We start from the raw sequence: 6,000 nt of genomic DNA, 5'->3' as shown, positions 1-6,000 counted from the left end.
TTGCATGAGTTAAAATCAGAAAGGAGCAGTGTTTACACTAAACTCTTAATGGATCTGCTTATCTCACCTTAGGATGATGCTACAGGTATCCACAGATGCTGGTGAGGGAAAAAAATTTCTGGGCTAGAGCAAAAAGACCAGTTGTTGCGGAATTTATGGACCGACTACAACTACGTTTACTTGTCCCTGTTTCTCCCATGCCCCTTACTTGCAGGTGATGGAGAAGTAATTTATGTGATACTTTAGAGCAGCGCTGTAAATGGGAAGGTACTGAATGCGTGCATTATTTAATTGTAAAGGAAGCGGACCAGTACTTCTCAGCACTAGTGCAACACTTTTATTTGAAGAGTATGTTGCATTTCTCAGTAACAAACAGGTACTCTCGGGTAGCGAGTAGATACTATATGAACAGTTAAAACACTCATTGAGAGAGGTTCACATTCAGCACAAAGAAGGGCGATTTTTGAGGCACAGTATATTTAAGGATAGTATCTGGAAAGACAGCATGCGTCGATGGACAAAGCAGAAATATGTAGATTTTAAATATGTCAAACAATTTGGAATGTGCTATAGTAATTTGTTCAACTGAATATATGAACAAACATGTATGCACTACATTGAGCAAAGCGGGGAATGTATGCCTTGTTAATGTGAATTTAAGCTACTCCCTGCGAGAGCTAAAGGAGATAGGCTATTTGTTGATATACAAACTATTAGAGGAATAATGTAAGTATAATCTTTAAATAGGAACACATTTGCATGTATTCAAATTCAATGTACACAGCAAGATGGTTCTGTTAGTCACTGGTTGTTGACATTTACTGTGATTTGCAGGTCACTAGTGTGAATTCTGACAAAGCCAATACATCAATCCGAGTTCAACAGGTGGTTGGGATAGATGGCGCTCTCACCTAGTTTCCACAGTAATATCAAGTATAAGAACAACAAGCTTAATACTTGGTGCTCAAGAAGGAAGGAAAATCTTCTTGAATCATCCAAGTGTATCGAACCCATCTCACAAGCCCACGAACAATGGGCTAGCACTAGAACGGCCAGATACACATGCTATGGGAGTACTCTTCCCATCGTTCATGATCTTGTGGGATGGGTTGGATGCACCTGGCCCATACATAGACTTTGCTGATTAAGATTATTTATGCTACAAGGATTAATTTCCACTGGTAATTGGATACACTTATCATGAGTGCTAGCCTTGATGAAGTCAGCTGCCACTTATGCAGCCCTGACGAAACACGTGTTGGCAGCATTTCGTGCATTGTGAAGTTTTCAATGATTGAAGAATGAGGGGAAAATATTTAAAAAACACTGACTGAGTTGTTGAAATCACATGAAGACTTTCTAAATTAGTGGGTACTAAATTAATAAAGTTTCGAACAAGTACATATGAAAAATAATACTTTTTGTGGCTTTCTTTGTGATGTGTGGTCGAAACTACTAAAACAAGGCCAATAGATACTTTCAGCTTTCTGAGAACAATACATTTTGTACTATTAACTCAGGTGATAGTAACGCTCATTCACTGAGCATAGAAACAGTGGAAGTTACTTTTGAAGTTAAAGTCCTAACTGGTATGAAAATGAAGAAGTTAATTCCAGACAAAGGCACATAAGCCACTTTGAAAAGGACCATATATGTTTTTAGAAAAGACTCCTCATTATTTATCATGGCTTGGGCCTTTGCAAAATCTGGCCTTTTATTTTTTGTTTGTGTAGCTTTATATAGCGTGAACTTGTCCCAAAGGCATTGAAGCGATTTACATGAGCACTAGTTACATTGCATAAGATCAAATTCGTTTTTATTTAGGCCTTGAGAAATTCATTGATTTGCTCACAATTACGGGATGCTGAGCCAATGCTGGTACTCAAAAGTAGTTTCCAGCCTCTCTATTGTTCTTGCTGGGAAATGTGGCCTCACAGTGAGGCCTGTGCAAATGTACAATCCACCACTAGGGCCTAAAAGACACTTGGGGTGAGGTGAGAACATTGGGCCCCCAGATAGGCCTCTGGAGACTCCCTTCTCCCCGGCTCACCATGAGCAGAATGTGGTGGCCCAGTGGGGAGGCGTCAGGGGAAAAACTGCTGTGGGGCCGGTTCAGACACATGCCTCCTCTCCTAACACCCCCAGGTGAGAATGGCCTGAGGGCCAGAATAACACCTGGCTCCCAGTCTGGCTGGGGTGGGTGGAGGCATGGCCGAGTTCAATACACATTACAGTAGCCTGAAGGGAGCCTGCCAGATTGTAAGCCTCTGTGGACTGGTTAACTGAGACACTAATAAACACCGGCCCACAGGTGGTACTGAGGCACTGACCCATCGTCCAGTTCCGACTGCCCACCTTCCCAATCTGACCCTGGTCAATGGCGTTTCACACTGTGTCACATTTAATGCAGCCACAGTGCCTGGCCGAGCTGGGAATTTGGCTGTCACGTTTTGAGATGATTCCAATTTTTTCTCACCAACAGAAAACAGGCAGTCACAGTTGGACAATTGAGTCAGGCTGATTAAATATGGGGTCCCTAAGGGCTCATCTTTGAGCCCAAACCTGTTCATTATCTAAATGCCCCCATGGTCTCCCTAATGGAATCTTTTGAGTTTACAGTCACTTAGGATCTGAACTGAATTTCAAATCCTGTCTTACTCAAGGTATTGACTGGATGAGTAGTAACCACCTAAAATGCAATAACAATAAAACAGAAATCCTGCTGTTCAATCGAGATAACACTTTTCCCACCACAGGCTGGTAGCCTGATGCACTTACAGCTGCCCCCACCCCCTTTCTTCCTCTGTGGCAAGGACTTGGCTTTAGGTTTGACATAGACCTGCCTTTCTGTCTTCAGGCCTTGGTGTTTTCGGGCACTTCCTTCTCTCTCATAAAATTATTGTAGAAATTTCTGTATTTTCTGCCTCTGGAGTCTCAAACAGAGTAGTCCTTGCACTGATCAGCTACAGCAGCAGACTCTACTTGGGTCTACCAAAACACCTAATTAGCCAAAATGCAGCAGTAAAGCTAGTGCTTAAGATATCCATTGGTAGTCCATCTCTGACTATCAGAGGCAACTGCAGAGGTGTCTATTGTAGAAAGTATCCTGTTTCAATTCTTGGTTCTAGCTTGCCGAGCTTTTCATCATACTGGCCCAAAGTACCTAATTGAAAAAGTAACCCACTATGTCTTGCAGAGAACGTTTAGCTCTACTAATGCTAATTTGCTGCACTCATATGTAGGCTGGGTACCGGAGGAAGCAGATCCTTTTTGGTCTTGGCAGCTAGAGTCAGGAAACCGTTTTCCTGCACTGTGAGACTTGTAGTTGTTCTGTAGTAGCAAGCTGGCTGAGCCTAAGCCGCGTGGGGTTTGCAGCACCACGCAGTAATGCACACACAAGCTCTGAATCTCACTGTGGCACAGACTTACTCTCTCATTCGCACCCCTTTTTTTTATAGATGCAGCATGCCACGGCCCACGAAGCACCCCTGCTCATCCAGGTCATGGCGTACCACTGCATCACTAGACAGGTGCTAATTTACTACATACCTTGCAACTGGATTATAACTCACAATACTCTTTTTATCATGCAAAGTCCCTCAGCTTCTGGCTGGTCGGTGGAATTGGCCTCGGATGATGTGGCCGGTATCGGAGCGGCACCACCTCTGGTTGTTCTGTCTGAGCCAGGGGCTCTGGCTGATCTGGATCTCTTGGATGGAGACCAATGTCACTGCTGTCACTCGCCGGGGTTTTGGGGCTGCGTCTCTCAGCATCCCGCATGAACTCTTCCACTTCAGTCCTTTCCTCCGGATCAGCTGGGAGGTTCACCTTAAGGAACCACAAAATGTTCCTGGTCACCTTTTCATGTCCTCTGAGAGTGGTTATCATGGTCCCCTGTATTTGGCTGACTGTCCATATGCCCGGTTCATACGGCATGCAATACTTCCCGCCCAGTTTGCGATCTTTCAGGATCACTTTGTCACCAACCTGGAGGTGCCGAGCTCTGACTCCCCTTCTCCGGCTGGCCCGCTCACTGCCCCTTCTTCTTCTGGACTGAGAATGCTCAGGATGAAACAAGGTCAGCTGCCACCCCACCTCACACAGTTCAGCATCAGCGTCTATGGTGCTTGTCCTATGGTGCAGCGTGGGGTGCTCTGATACTCTCTGAGAAAATGGTGAAGGCTCACCTCAGGGTCATACGCCTCAAGGACAGCTATCCAAAATATCTTCTTCAGGGTGCGCATGAGTCACTCCACTTCCCTGTTAGCCTGGGTCCATTGGGGCATGATGCGCCTGTGATGTACTCCAAGGTTGGCCAGAAATGCTTGAAAATCTGCTCCCTGAAAGGGGGGCCCGTTGTCCATCTTTATTTCTCCTGGGAGTCAAAACATGGTAAAGACTTTTTCCAGCACGGTTGCCACATTTGCAAATGCAGTCGAGCTAATGACCTCCACCACCGGATACTTGGAGTATCCCTTCACCATTACCACGAAAGCTGTCAAAGTCAAGGCTAACTTTGGACCAAGGCTTGTCACACTCTTCCTCCATCCCAATGGGGGCTGGTGCCTCTGGAATGCTGGTGAGCTGACACCCAGGTCACTGTCTTACTTGGGCCTCTACTTCCAGTTAGAGGTCTGGGAACAACACCTTTCCTCACATGCGGGCCCTTCATTTTTGCTGTCCCTTGGTGGCTATCATGGGCTATCTGAGTGACCCGGTGCTGCAGACTTTTGGGGATCACCAGCCGAAGCCCCCACAGTACAAGTCCTTCTCGGGTGGAGCTGAGTTCGCTGCAAACTTTTAATATTTTCCATAGTCTTTTTTGCTCGGCATCTGCCCACCTGTCAACTCCCTTCAGGAAGTCGGTCCATTACCCTTTTTCTAGTGATTATTTCACCTTCACCGGCACCACGTCTTCCACAACAGCCTCAGCGATCTCCTCGAGACTCGTGTTTTGGGCAACTATTGTTTGCAATTGGGCTAATGTGTGCCTCTGGGGCCTTGTCAACAGGGAGACTGTCACCAGCTGTCGCTGGATGTCAAGATAGAAAATCCACCGGGTTTTGCGCTCCTGGTCTGTACATGACTTTCGTACAGTATGGCTGCAGTTGCACGGCCCACCGCTCAATCAGGTGGGTAAGGAACAGTACCACCTAACAGTGGCACAAGGGGGTGATGGTCAGTGATTACTGTGAAAGGCCTCCCACACAAGTACAGGTGAAAATGTTTACTTCCTTTTCTATCTATGCATACCTTTGCTCAGTTGGTATGGGCGTTTGCTGGCATATGCTAAGGGTGCCCACTGTCCTGGGTCAGCCTCTTGGTTTAACACCGCCCCTAAGCCTACCGAACTGACATCCACGATTAACTCTGTGTTCTTTGCTGGGTCAAAGTACACCATTAATGTGCTGTCTAGCAGTGCCGACTTTAGCATCCAGAAAACTTCTTCCTCTTGGGTGCCCCTTTGCCATGGGCTGTCGGTTTTCATGAGTGCCCTGAGTTGCAAAATTGGGGATGAACCTTCCTCAGTAGGTGACCATCCAGAGTCAGCCAGTTCACTGAATGGTGGCAGTGCCCCTGCTTTGTTGTGCTGGGGCTGGGTCTGGGCTGGGCCAGCCGCCTGTGCCTGGTCATCTGCCATTGGACCAGTGTGGTTGTCAACTTATGTGATTCCAGTTCTTTGTTTTTCTTTTCTCTGCACTGTTTCAGAACTGTATGACTCTGGTGTACACTGTCCTCCCACGCTGTGCTCACCGTCTTGTCTGTTGGCAAAGAGGGGACAGCTGGCAGCTTTCGTCTTCTATTTTTTTTTTTTTTTTTTTTTTTTTAATCACACACTCCGGGTGAACAATGCTGCCGCGGATGCATTAGGCGGGCTTCCCAGTGCTCATGGGAGTCGACTTCCCGCCCTCGTTGCCATTGTTCTGTCATAGCTCGCTGGCTGGGCCTAAGCGGCGTGAAGTTTGCAGCGCGCGCAGTAACACACATGCACACTCTGTA

The sequence above is a fragment of the Pleurodeles waltl genome, chromosome 5 (assembly GCF_031143425.1).
Source record: "Pleurodeles waltl isolate 20211129_DDA chromosome 5, aPleWal1.hap1.20221129, whole genome shotgun sequence".
In the NCBI taxonomy this organism is placed as follows: Eukaryota; Metazoa; Chordata; class Amphibia; order Caudata; family Salamandridae; genus Pleurodeles; species Pleurodeles waltl.
Note: the sequence above shows the minus strand (reverse complement) of the source record.